This window comes from Manacus vitellinus, unplaced genomic scaffold (assembly GCF_001715985.3).
Source record: "Manacus vitellinus isolate BGI_N305 unplaced genomic scaffold, ASM171598v3 scaffold_4_pilon, whole genome shotgun sequence".
Classification (NCBI taxonomy): Eukaryota; Metazoa; Chordata; class Aves; order Passeriformes; family Pipridae; genus Manacus; species Manacus vitellinus.
Genome location: NW_021940604.1, coordinates 32,691,043 through 32,705,127, shown reverse-complemented (window position 1 = coordinate 32,705,127; position 14,085 = coordinate 32,691,043).

The following is a 14,085-nucleotide window of genomic DNA, read 5'->3' as shown; positions in this document are numbered from 1 at the left end:
TTCTGTGCATCTCTCTGAACATTGCCAACATTTTTCATTTTCAGAAGCATTCATCAGTCTCTCACTGCCTTGTTAGTGTTTTTTCAGTTCTCAATTTCAGATGCCTTATATTCATAGGCCTTAGAATGATCCTCATAAATCTTTGAAGTTCTTGAGAGCCGGAAGGATTTGTCTCTTCATCAAATTATTAATAGCAGTGAAGGACATACACTGCCCATCTTGCAGATATTTATGCCTATTAACTGCTAGGATCACTTACATTGGTCTTTTCATCAGTATACAAACATATAATTGGTTTTACTTTCACTGAAGTCTCAGAACTGCTACTGGTTTCTCAGTTCCAAATTTGCTACCCCTCTTACAATATTTGATGCAGCTTGTTTCCATTTACTATATTCCAAAGATTAATATCTAATGATATCAATCAGTCACTGAGACTGACTCATGTCCTATAACCATATTCAGAAGTAAGGAGTTGTGAATGCCTGTTCTCTGGTTTAATTTAACTAAGATTAGATTTCACACACACACACACACTGTTTTCGTATCCTCTTTTTAAAAACTCATATGCATAGTTAAGCCACCCTAAGTGGTTTAATATGGATTTCAAATATCTCTAAGACAGAGCAGCTGAGTCTGGGATGAGGGGGCTGAGGAGGAGGTTGCTGCTTCCCTAGGGAACATGGGACATGCTCATGGAGAGAAGGACCGAAGAGTCCTTCCAAGAGAAGGAACAGGAGGATGTGCAGAGGCTGAGGCTGTAACAGATGCAAGGATCCCTGGGACCAAAGAACCAAAGGGCCATTCCTGATTAGACAGTTGGATACAGATACCCTACTTCCAGAGAGTGGAAGTGCATTTTGTCTTGTGTATGTGATCTGTACTGCACCAATGGGCTTCGAGAGCAGAGGGAGGTCCATGCCCGCCCTATTTAATACCCCAGATGTTACCTGTCTCAGTGGTGACAGAAATGCCTTAAAAGACAAGAAAATGCCTTAATTTGGGCAGTTTTCTCAGTTTTCTGCAATTCAGAAAATCCTTGAATTGACTTAAAAAATCAAACTGGAAACAGGGGCTTGTGCAAAGACATAGTTGATGGAGGAAAGAGTCTTTTGTAACCTTTTTTACTTCTATTCAGCTTGATTTAGGACTGTAGGTATTCTCTGCAGAAGACATGGAGAATTTAGTTATAGTCTAACGAAACTTGACTTTCACAAGTTTAAAATCTTTGCACTCTCTTTTGGAGAGTTTGTTTCAAAGATAAACTTCAAAACTCTGGCTAGCTTGCATTCCTGATGAAATACATTATGCATCCATTTAAACGTCTGAGTTTCTCTCTCTGCAACGTTGCTTTCTGCAGAATTAGCTTATTCTGTGTTTGCAGCTTCTTTTTCAATGACAGCATTTCAAGGTCTCATTTTCTTAGTCTAGATTTTAATTAATTGAGCTCTGAGTATTTCTTACACTGGTATGGGACATGCAGTTTTTCACTACTACTGCAGATATCCACTGTTCTGCATCATACTTGTTTTGATATGAATATGAATTGCACAACAGTTGACCTTGGGCTCTACTTAGTCCTCTATCAACTGTGCAGACTGCCAGGCCTGTGTTTTGTCCTCTGCATAAATAGCAAATCACGTCACTTCTTATCTGGCTCTTTGTACAAAAACATGCTTTCCCGGGGGACCCATTTCCATTGATTCCAAGAGTCATGGTACTTATCACCTTTCTGTGCTGCTTGCATGACCTTTGTTCTTCTCATAGGTTGTACAGTGACCTCCAGTGCCGTTCAGCTTGCTCTCTGCATGTTATCTGCATGCCTTCTGCTTTCTGTACCATGCCATTGCTTGAAGCTTTGGGAGCTCTGAAACCTTTCTGCATAACTCTTTTCTCCCAAAGCTGCTGATTTCACTTGTTGCATTGCTCAAAAGTTGCAGGGACTGATTTGGAAGCGTGCAATTTAGAGACATGGAATGAAAGTACAGAGCTAAGGGATGTACACTGGCCTTAGACGTCATCTGTGGTCTCCTGAAATTCACCTGCTCTTGCAGCCCAAAGGTGGCTGAACATGCCAGCTTTTCAAAGTGATCATTTGAACTGCTCCAGTGATTGCCAATGCCACACCTCGGATGTGCACGCAGGACAGTCCTTGGTAGTACTGAGTGTACTCCAGGGAGGCCAAAGTGGGCAGCACGACACCTCCCACTGCACGTTACTGATGGAGGGAGTCGGTGACTCTCATCCACCTGACACCAGAAGCGAGCGGCCACAAGCACCTCTGCAGTGTCGTGTGAAACTCCCCAAAACACCAACACTAGTAGCAAAAGGAGATGCAGAGGTAACTACCAACCATAAGGGAAACATAGGAGCAATCCAGAGCATCCCAGCTGGAGCTGAGCATGTGTCCACTCCTCTGCTGGTTCGCAGCCACGTGGGTAGCTGTGCTGCTGTCTTGTAGGTGCCAGGTTATTTACTGCTGTTCCTTTGGCAAGCTCAAGTCCCAAACAGATGGATGCTTATGATCTAGACCATGCTATTGCACCAAAGCTAGTTGTTGAAAGGCCATGCCATGAACCAAGTGCAGTGCACAGAACGGAGCAGCAGCTGAAGGGATACTATAGCCAAATAGACTGAAGCTGCAGCTCCAATTTTTCCATTTCTCTTTCTGTGGTTTGCAGGGGCTGCTTTCTATGATAGCAGCTGATAAATTCTTCACCATCAGTCCAACAGAAGACTTTCTCAGCTAAAGCTTCTGAGTTTTGACAAATTTGTGATCAGAGCTAAGATTAACTTCCTGCAACCATGTGTATCTGTTGCGGTGTTTTTGCTTTACTTTGGATGGAGTTATGCGACCCCAAAGCGAAATTCTGTGGATGAAATCCTATGTTCTGCTGAAACCTTGTAGATTCATGTTTATTAATTTAAAATTTGTCCTCTCAAAAGTAATTTTCTTCTAAAATTGTTAATGTATTCTGATAGCTGTTAGGAATTTAATGCTGTCATTTTCCTTGGCTTGCTGTGAGGGTTATGTGTCACTTATAATTTATACAATATGGTGCTTAAAAGGTGTAAGTGCTGTTTCATTATTACAGGGAGCTGGGAGAAACAACACGGCTGAGAAAATTAGCTGTAGATAGCCTCTAGAGATTTATGTAGCTCAAGGATTTTGTGATCTCCTTTTGATGAGATTCATTAATACTGTTGAATGCTTAGTTACACCTCCAGCTCTGCCTCCAAATCCTGAACTGTAATATCAGAGAAAAGTTGCAGTGCTCAAAGCCTAGTGTTGCTGGAAAAGGCAATGAATCCCATCCTGTACAGGCCAATCCTGCTCAAAGAGTCCACTGTCCTTGCAGGTTTGCTGGTGAAATGTGTGAAGAAAAGTGCTTGCAATGACAGTAGTTCAAAGATACTCTGGTGCGGTTTAGTTTATTCCAGACACTGCTTTTCCTGGAGAGGCAGTACTGTTCCAATCTAACCACATTCATACCAACAGCTGCACCTGGAGGTACTTTGATTCTCTGTCTCCAGGAAGATGGTATAATGTATATTTATACCTTGTACCATAAAGCACGCGATAAATGCAGCCAGGATTTTTGCCTGCAATGATACCACCTAAACTGCGGAAAACCTCTTCAGAAAAACAAGAAACTATGAATCCTTTGGTGAATAGCAAAAAAGAAAAGTCAAAGTTAAGCAGAATTCATGGAAAATCAAACTGAAAAAAGGGAGGAGATGAAAAGGTAATATTTTTTACAGGTATGGTGGCTAAATGAATAGGCATACAAAACATTTTCCATGATATCTACCCAATTTAATGGTCTCCTACTCTGTTATTTCCAGCTACTTCCAAGAAAACTGGGATCTGCAGTTGTTGCTTTGAGATACTGAATGTCTCAGAGGGACGAGGCCGCTTTTCTAGAGAGGTAGTTCATTAGTGTGCTCGTGCAACTTACTCTGATTTCAGAGTCTTTTTTTTTTCTTATTACCTCCATGCTTTCATTGTCTGAAAAACAGATATGTGATTGCATTTCTGGGGAGTAAGTACAAGAGGCTGGGTCCTACCACAGTTATGCTGTGTGAAGACCATTCAGTGAAAAGCTTGCACAGTTTATGGACATTTGCAGGACTCTCTCTGAATTCCCAGTCTATTTTAACAGCATCCTTTCCAGTACCTGTTTAAAATGGCCTTAAATGGCCAGAAATAGTATTCAAATCCTTTAATAGTACTATTGAACAATATAAACTTTCTGTTTGAACATCCATCCAAATTTCATCCTGGAGAAGAGAAGGCTCTGGTGTTACCTAATTGTGGCCTTCCAGTACCTGAAGGGAGCCTACAAGAAATATGAAGAGAGACTATTTACAAAGGCTTATAGTGGCAGGACAAGAGGAAATGGCTTCAAACTGAAAGAGAATAGGTTTAGATTGGGTATTAGAAAAAAATTCTTGACTGTGAGGGTGATGAGGTACTGGAACAGGTTGGCCAGAGACACTATGGAAGTGTTTGAGGCCAGGTTGTATTGAGCTCTGAGCAACCTCGTCTAGTGAAAGATGTCCCTGCCTATGGTAGGAGCGTTGGTACTATAAGATCTTAATTCCAACCCAAACCATTCTATGATTCTATGATTCTATGATTTCTAGCAAGCAGCTTTTCTGAGATGTTTGCAATTAGGTCATAATGCAAGCAAAATGTGCAGAAGATCCAATCAAATTCAAACAGTTAAAATTGAAAAGCAATAAAACTATTCTAGGAGTACTTAATTTCATAGGGAAAAGCCCATGCATAGCGTATCGATATAACATTAATTCAACCAGACACACAACAGGAAAAACTCATTTAGCTCCGGAGTCAGCAACAGTAAACCATTTATGTCATCATCTGAAGGCAAACAGAACTGAGATGAAAGCCCTAGTACTCAGAGTGGACCAGTCAAAAGAACTAGAAGGAGCATATCAGTAGGACAAACTGAGGGCATGCCAAGGCTTGGGACACTCCATTTTGCAGTGCACATGGGCAACTTCTGTAATATTGTAATCATATTGTAAAAGATGCAAATCATATTGCAAAGGTGCTGAACTAAGTCATGTGACCCAGGTCAAAGGTAGAAGAAAGTTGTGTTCCAGTCACATAGTGAGTTTTCACCGCTGCCACTGGTAACCTCTACTCAGCACTGGTGAGGCCACACATGGAGTGCTGTATCCATCTCTGGGCTCCGCAGGATAAAAGAGACATGGTAATACTGTAGAATCCAGTGAAAGGCCCTGAAGATGATGAAGGGATTGGATTATCTTACACATGAAGGAAGGCTGAGAGAGCTGGGGCTGTTCCTTCCAGAGACGAGAAGACTTAGGGGGATCTCATCAATGTGTAGAAGTGCAGGCCCGTGGCCATGCTGCTCCTTGCTTCCAACCTTGACCCACAAACTAATTCCCTGACTTTACCCTGGCTCTGCCTCACTACTATAGCACTGCCTGGGGATCACTGCTTCCAATCCTAACCTGCAGACTGACCTCCCTATTTGATTTTGGACCTGCCCTATCACTACAATTCCACTTTATGATCTGCACTCCTGGTTGAACTGGCCACTGTCCCAGGGTTTGTCCTGCTCACCTCCCAGCCCCAGGGAAGTAGCCCTGGTCTCTCTGCTCCCTGATGTGCATTCAGATTCCTCCACTACACTCTGTTGTGCACCGTGGGAGCCTGCATCATGCAGAGCGGACAAGATGCTTGCAGATTAGCTGTCTCTCTTCAGATTCCCCACACACAGAAATTGCCACATCTACCCAGTTAAACATGCTCTTACCAGAGGGAAGAACACATATATTTGGCACATAAATGTTTTGCAATTGCAGCTTGCATGTTCATTTCTTCCGGAAATAGGCAGGAAGAGGCATAAGGGTCTTTTGATATTCAAAACATGAATTAAATCATCCTCACAGGCTGGAGGCTGTGTCAGGGACCATGAAAATTTGGAAGGGTACACATCCACGTGCACACACAATTTTAACCTGACTTTTTGTCAGTATATCCCAAGCAAAGAGGGTAGAAGATGGTACTTTTTAGCTGGGAAGAACCATAAGCTGGGAAGCACCATAAGCTGAGAAGACTGCAGTGTTATGAAGATTGGCAGTTCCTCAGAAAGATTCTGCATGGTGAAAGAGATTGTCATGACAAGGTCTTCCAGCCACAGAGCACACTGAACATCTACACTGAGCTTCTGTATGGTCCCTTACAGTCTCTTAAAAGGTATTTTATCTAGAGGGCCTCTCTAGTAATCCATTTTTTTCTTTAAGTGCTTAGTAGACCCTCTCCACTCCACTCCACTCCACTCTTTCTGAAGAAAGGAGTTGTGGAAAGAGGGGGGGTACTGTGCTTAGAGCTCCAGGAAAAGCATTATTCAGCTCCATATAACCTAGATAAATGGATGGGCATCATCCTGTAGGGATATTTCATATGCACATTGTAACCAAGCCTCATGAACCGGTGTGTGATACAAAAAAAAAAAAAAAATTCCAACTATACCACCAGAAGTCTACTATAGCTTCCAGCTGTTCCTGCCAATTTGGCTGTTTCAGGGTACTGAGCAGTGTTGTTGGATGTACAGACAGGGGGTTGTACAATTAACCCCAATTTTTGAGCAGCGGCAAGGTTGTGGCTCGTCGATGTGCAGAAGGGACTGAAGAGTTCAGTGAGTAACTGAGGCATTGCCTTCAGAAAAATTGATCTGTTCCAATCCAGCAAAAATCAGCAAAACAATTAAAATATAAAGTGGTCGGGCAAGGAATTAATTTTCTTGAATGCCTGGAAGATGCATAGAATTTGTGGTTGTGTGATTGTGTGATGTATTCAGATATAAGCTTGAGGATTTACAACACATATAATTAAGCAATGAAGCAGAGAAATTAATCTTAAATGACCTCTCACTATCAGTAAAACACACTGGAAATTATAGATGAATTTTCCTGCATCAGGTTAGTATATTTTTTAATGATCTTCCTTCTGAATTCCATGTTTTTAAACCAAGGATCTGATCCAATACCACTACATTTATGGAAATACTCATACTGACTTCAGTGGGATTTGGATCAGGCTTCTTACAAATATCAGATGAGTTTTTTAATTTCCTGGAAGGTTTTAAAACACATAAACTTCAAAATTTTTTCAGCTAAATAATTATCTGTTTTGGCTTTTCAAAATTCATGGAACCCCACAATAAAGCTTTGAAGTAATATATAAAAAGCTCATGAAAGGATCTACCTGTTTCAGTCTAAAATAGTTAGTAAGGCTGGAGTGCAAAATCAGTTGGTTTTCTTTATCCCTTGCCAACAAATAGACAGTGCTTGCACAGAGATTTTCTTTTTTCTGCTTTAATAGCCAGAGAACTTTACCAGTTTGTTCATAGTTAAAAGTATCTGAACCCTGTTGTGCCCTGCAGTGAAATGAAATAACATGTCTAGAGTTTCAAATTGCCAACTGATGTGAAGCTGCAGTTGGAACGTAAAGCAATTCTGTGATTAGAAAACGTCCCTCTCTCTCTATTTTTTTTTTAATTTGAAGAAATCACATCAGTCATGAGGAACAGAAAATTCTTTCAATGGGCTTTTTGTCATCTGATAGTGAATTACCATAACAGCTGCTTTGCAGGATGCCATTTACTAAGCACTGCTTCGAACTGATATGCCACTCACAATTGCTTCTATCCTATTTTCAGGTTTCATAAAAAGCAGGAACCTGGTAGTGCTAAACATCCAAACCTCACATTGTCATTAAAATTACATCTGCAATAGATATGGCCCTTTGTGTTTTAAGTTTTCGTGTTGTCACAGACATATTTCCCCATAAAGAGAAGCATCACTGACATATCAGAAGACATTTGTTTCAAGGAGAGCAACATTTCACATCTGAGAATTATATAGACCAAAAGCTGTCTCCTCATATAGCAAATATAGCAGATCTTCCCTGTAATTTATTGGCATGGATGTCAGCAAGGGCAGTTTGGCTGTACTTGGAAAGCAATCTTTCTAGCTGAGCAGAATACAAATCATCTCTTTGCTCATCACTTTATTTTCCGTGTATTTTCAATGCCTCCTGTAGTCAGCAGAATGATTAAAATTGCTGTAAAAATATCCAGAACCTTTATATATCTCCAAGAATTTGCGTTATAAGACTTAACAAGAAACTTTTGTACCATAATGCTGCCATGAAACAGCCAAGGAAATTCATTCAGTGGAAGAGCAGCAACTCCTTTCTACTCCTTTTGAGCTGCTCAGATCTCATAAAACTTTTCCAAAGACTTAACACTGGCTCAGGGGGAAGGACTTTCTGTTTTAGGGTCACAAGCCTCCAAATAGCCCTGTGCACTGAATTGCTGGGAAGCTATCACAGTAATTGCTCTGCAGCACTCACTGAGATCACATGGATCTAGTGGAGGTCCCTCACTGGACTCCTTAACTCTCTTTGCTTCAGCTGGTCCACTGATAACCCTTCCTTGCACACTGTGAGTGTCTGTACAAGGTAAACCCTTCTTATGTTTGAAATACCATTCTCCAAGTACTGGCTCTTCTTTTTGTAAGCAAATAAAAATTATTGTTGTAGTAAGTGTTTTCTATTAGGAAAAGTCTATTAAAAATTTGGGAAAATGTGTTGGATATACTGAAGAGATAATTATTCACCAGCATATGTCTAGGTACAAAAAACATTTTTTGAGACAGTTTTTGGTACAGAACTGAACTTCAAAGTACAAACAACAAAGGCAGAGAAAGTGTGATTCACTCACAATTTCAGATAGCTCAGTATGGTCCATATTTGTTGCATGTATATGCCTGCACTTTGCCATACTTAGCAGTGTCTGGGAATGTACATTTCATAGGTATGGATCATTGGAAAAGTGATCGCACTGCCAAGTAAATACATTTACCGGTATTTTTCTAGGTGGATTTGTCAGAAAACCACAAAATGTATAGCTCATAGGCTTTGCTCTTTGTAAAATATATTACTATATATAACAAGGCAGTTCCTCCAGAGCAGTGAGGAATATACAGAAACATTGTGATAATCATGGTTGAGAAAGGGCATCATGTTATTCTCTGGAAAGGTCTGCCAAGGTCCTGGAGTAAAATTTGGAGTTGTTTTGAGACCATTTTACTTGCTGAAGCTTTTTACCATGTCTCAATTTAAGAAAGGATATCCCTATTATGGACCTTCTGAGTGTGCTGTGACAGAAAATATAGTAGTAACCCACAAAGGATTTTTACCATAATGTGTACTTGAGAGTACATAGATGTAAGAATTAGATGTTGAGAAATCAGAGCTTTGAAAATTAACACCTCATTTTTTTTTCTCAGGTGTAAACATAATTTCATGTTTCGGATGTGATCACTGCTCTTGTCAAAGGCAGAATATTTCCTTAATGCTTGAAGAAAGCTCAGACTGCAGATTTCTAAGAGCTCTTAAAAATGCTTAGGATGGTGATGGTGGGTTCTGTTTCCCCCAGGAGATACAGATCAATCACAAATGTGAGTCTGTTCATGTTTGTAGTGTAGTGAAAATAACAACAGATATCTGCAATTCTAAAGTATTCCTGTGTCAAAACTTCTCATTTAAGTACAAATATTTTGAGCTGTGATAGGTCACTGAGCTCAGTTTGGTTTGGCAAGCTGAAGAACTCAAAACTAGTTCCTTTCCATGACAATACTGACCATGTGAATTCTGCAGATGGCTTTGTACCCATGACATGATGGAGTTCAGGTTCCTTAAAGGACAGAGCAAAGCTAGGAAGATCACAGCCCTAGCTGTGAGAATAGTCTGTGAACTACTGACAGATCTGCCTGGAGAAATCTGATGGGATACAGCCCTGGAGAGAAAAGAGGTTCAGGAAAGCTGGTTGCTTTTCAAGGATCCCGTCCTTTAAGGTGAAAACAGGCGGTCTGCACAGATGAACAAACTGCTCTGGACAAAACTCAGACGTATAAAGGAAGCATACAAGAGCTGGAACCAGGGATAGAGGAGCCAGGAGGAATGCATCATGAAGGGTTGAGCTTAGAAAAACCAAAGTTCATTTGGAGTTAAATCTGCAGAGGGATGTAAAGGGTATCAAGAAAGGCTTCCACAGGTACATGGGCAGCAAGGGGAAGACTAGGGAAAATGTGGGACAGCTGCTTAATAGTGCAAAGACTCTGGTGACAGAGAACATGGAAAAGGTGAAAGTACCAAGTGCCTTCTTCACCTAGGTCTTTACTGACTAGACTGACCTTCAGGCATTCCAAGTCCCTGAAACATGGGAGAAAATCTGGAGCAAAATTCAGTTCTCGCTAATTTATGTCATATTGTATCTAATCTTCATTTACACTCCATGTGGTTGGTTCAACTTGTAAACTCTTCCAAGGAGGGAAGTGTGTTCATTAATTTGGCTGCAAAAAGACATTACATGTTTTAAACTAAATAGTGACTTTGGAAGATATTCTTAAAAGACAGTTGCATTAAATGGCTTTTCACTTTGCGAAAATATATTCCATATGAACAATCTCTGTCTGATTCTTAATTTTTTTTCCCCCCGGTTCAACTGCACATGTGCAGATAACTACGTTGCAAATTCCCAGTACACTTCCAAGGCCAGGCTTGGTTACTGTGTGCAGTAATCCACAAACACCACACCACGCAGTTCAGTCAGCTCCGCCAACTCCCTTTGGCTCCAGGACATCTGACAGCAGACAGGACATCCCCAAGGAGAAAGGCATGTGAGTCAGTATCTTTTTCATTACTTCCAAGAAAAAGGATTAAAAATGCCTTTTTTCCCCCATGGGTAAGTGAATAAATTAGATTGTTTTTAATTCCTTTTGCTGGCCCATGGTTTCACGTGTGTGTCTCTAATTAAGTAGGATCCATGCTGAAATAAAATTGCCATGGGAATAATCTTTCAGTTCTAGGAAAAAATAAAGCCTACAAGGCAAAAAGCCCTTAGTAATTAAGAAAAGAACTTTCACATTTGCAGATTATGCTGACCCGGGGTGAGAGGGGGGCCTTGAAATGGCTTCCCTCTGCCCCTTGTCTACCTGCTGCCTTTGAAGCCTTGTGTTTCACAAGCCTCTTATACTGCAGTTTTGCTTTCACCTGCCCTCTGTGTTCTCCCTTTGGTTTTTCTTTTGCACCAGTTCACTTTTCTTGGAAGTAACTCTGTCCTTTCTATCTGTTTTTGGCACTTCTGCAACATGATCCTGCCTCCCTCCTCCCTCTCGTCTTTCTGTCCCTCCTTTTGTCTTCTCCCACTGACAGTGTTGCTTTTCTCACCATCATCTCATATTTCTACCCTTTTGCTGGGTCCCTCTGACAGGATTGCTGTTCAGGGCTGGAGCTTTCTTCTGACAGAGACCTGTTCATCCTAGGAATGTAATATCCCAGGAATGCAACTGAGGATTTAGGAAGTCCAAGAAGTGACCCAGAAGACCTGAGTTCAAGTTTCTGTATTGTCTTGCACAGATGGGATATTTGCCTACATGAAGCAGCATGATCTTTTATTGGCTTTCAGTTTGCTACCAGGCAGTTTCATCATATATTCCTTGATTTTGGCTCAAAAAATGGGGAATAAAATAACTGCTGAAAGAACTGCAGCAGGATTTCAGCCCAACAGAATTGGCCTTGCAAAGAACAGGGAAAAGAATCCAATACTAAGTTTTGTCTGGACACACTGGCCTAAACATAATATAATCTGTACAGGTTTATGAAGAATGGCATCTTTCTGAAATATTGTTAGGTAAAGGGCCCCCCAGCATATAAGTATAAATAATATTACATATCAATATATAAAAATAATGTTATTATAAGCTCTGTATATATGAGTGATTAAACATGCTGATTTCAGCAAAGTAGGAAAAAGAGATTGGAAGATATCAAGAAAGGGAAGAAGAAAATTCTTTCTCTGAGTAAATTACCATATTGCAAACAGGTGATATTGTGGCATTGGTTCGAGAAGTCTTGTTCTCAGAGCCAATGCAGGGTTTTGAGATCCCTGCTGCTAGTGCAAGATGGAAAGAAAAATCAATATTTCACCAAGGGAAGCCCTTGGCAAAGTTCAACATAGCTGTAGATATATATTCATTAAAAGTGGGAACACATTTTATTTTAAGTCTATTTTTTGCTACAAGTGTTGGGCTTAGTTCAGAGCAATGCTGTCACTTGCTGATGAGGTAGCAACATGGACTCAGAGCAGAAACTGGCCTCAAATGTTTAAACATTTTTTGTTTTCTTCCTTCATTATAGAGTGAATTTTATGTAGGTCTTTCAAATCTCAGAAGTCAAATGTGAAATCAGTCATCGTACTGGGCAAGATGACTAATATTTCAAAAGAGGTAGTAAGTAGTTGGAAACAGTTTATATTGCACAAGCAATGGTTTTTGTAGATGTTTAACTACTCCAAATGTTCAGGTGTTTTTCTGAAGGAATGAGTATCTTGGAATTAGAAATGACCTCCCAAAGTCATTTCACTCTTGCAAATGAGTGGCTGTTAGAACATATTAATCAGAGTTGCATTTTCTGTCTTTGGCCATGAAAGATGAGAAGCATTTGCTACTCCTGCCCTTCCTCTCTCCTCTCATACTGAAGCATTATCTTTTCTGAAGCTGAACAGGATTGTCCATCAGTTGTCAAGAAGCTGCAAGCTTCTACATTGCTGAGTGTAGAACTGTTTCGCTTAATCTTATAAGTTATGTGAAGGAACATATCATAAAGTAACATCAATGAATATTTGGAAGAATCCCCTTCTAAATAATATCTGTTACCACTGAAATAGGAGATCATTTATGCTCCATTTGGGCTACTAATTTTGTCTTACCACAAAGCAAGAATTTGCTTAGAACTTCTAGAAAAAATTGGAAGATTAATGATACGGTTGGGTACATAAAGTTTTACAGTGGTAATATACATGTAATGAAATTAGTTTGTGTCCTGATGTTTATTAAAACACAGCTTATTTGTGTAGAAATGCCTGAACAAACAATTAAACACTACTTGGAAGCAGAGTGGATGAAGATAAATTTTTCTCATTGTTTGGAAACAGACGTGATAATTTTTTAGCCCCAATGAAAGTTAGTGCAAGTTAGTGCCCTACCAATCCGTCCCAGGATAAGCACAGTTGATAATGGTCCTCTTCATATTAGAGGTCCAAGTCTCAGACTTGTTCTGAAGAAATATTACTTCTTCAAACACTTTTTCTTCTTATCTTTTAAATCTGCTTTTCAGCTGTTAAGATGCTGACTTTCTGACACAGTAACTTTCCTTCCAGTTGAATTATTTCCAAAAATTCAATCATGCTGAGCAAAAAATACATTATTTCCAGTTGCATAATGAATATTGAGACAGTGCCAAGCAATCCATTGAGATTGGAAGGTCTCTGGCCTGACAACAGAGCTCAGTGGCGAGTGTTATTAGTTTCTCTGGGCTGTAAAATTACTTATTGTTGTTGTCCAAATTGAAGAACCCAGGGCTTGAAATAGTCATAATAAATAAGAAAATTGTATATAATTTAAAATGTGAGTTGTATCAAAATAGATTTAGTGTCAGTGAAGTGTCAGAAATATCAGGTCAAAGGGTTTGGTAGCAAAAATTGGCAGAGTCTCACTGATTTCCACCGAGTTACTCTAGCAGAGCATTTGCACAGTGATTAATCTCCAAGAAATACCTCAAGCACAAAACATAAACTGTTGTTGCTTGGAAGCAGAACACTATAGCCTAAACAGGAATATGAATAATTTAGGGATCATAATGCAGAAATTGTGTTAGGAAGAAAAGGAATAAAGTAGACTGGACAATTGATGGGAGAGGAGATAGTGGAATGACAGCTGGCAGAAAAAAATATTTCTCTAAACTAATTCTTAGTGTCTCCTGCAATAGTTTCAAATTAAGTCTAGGAACACTGGAAAAGGGTTTGAAACCTGAGTAAGTGATTGTATGGAGGCAGAGTAAACTGCAACAAAGAAAAGGGGTCTATGCAAGAGAAAAAAAAAAAGAAAATATTTCTTGTGGATTTATGGTGAATTTAAATATTTGCTGAAGAATACTGTGCAGAGAGCTGAAGCGCAAAGATA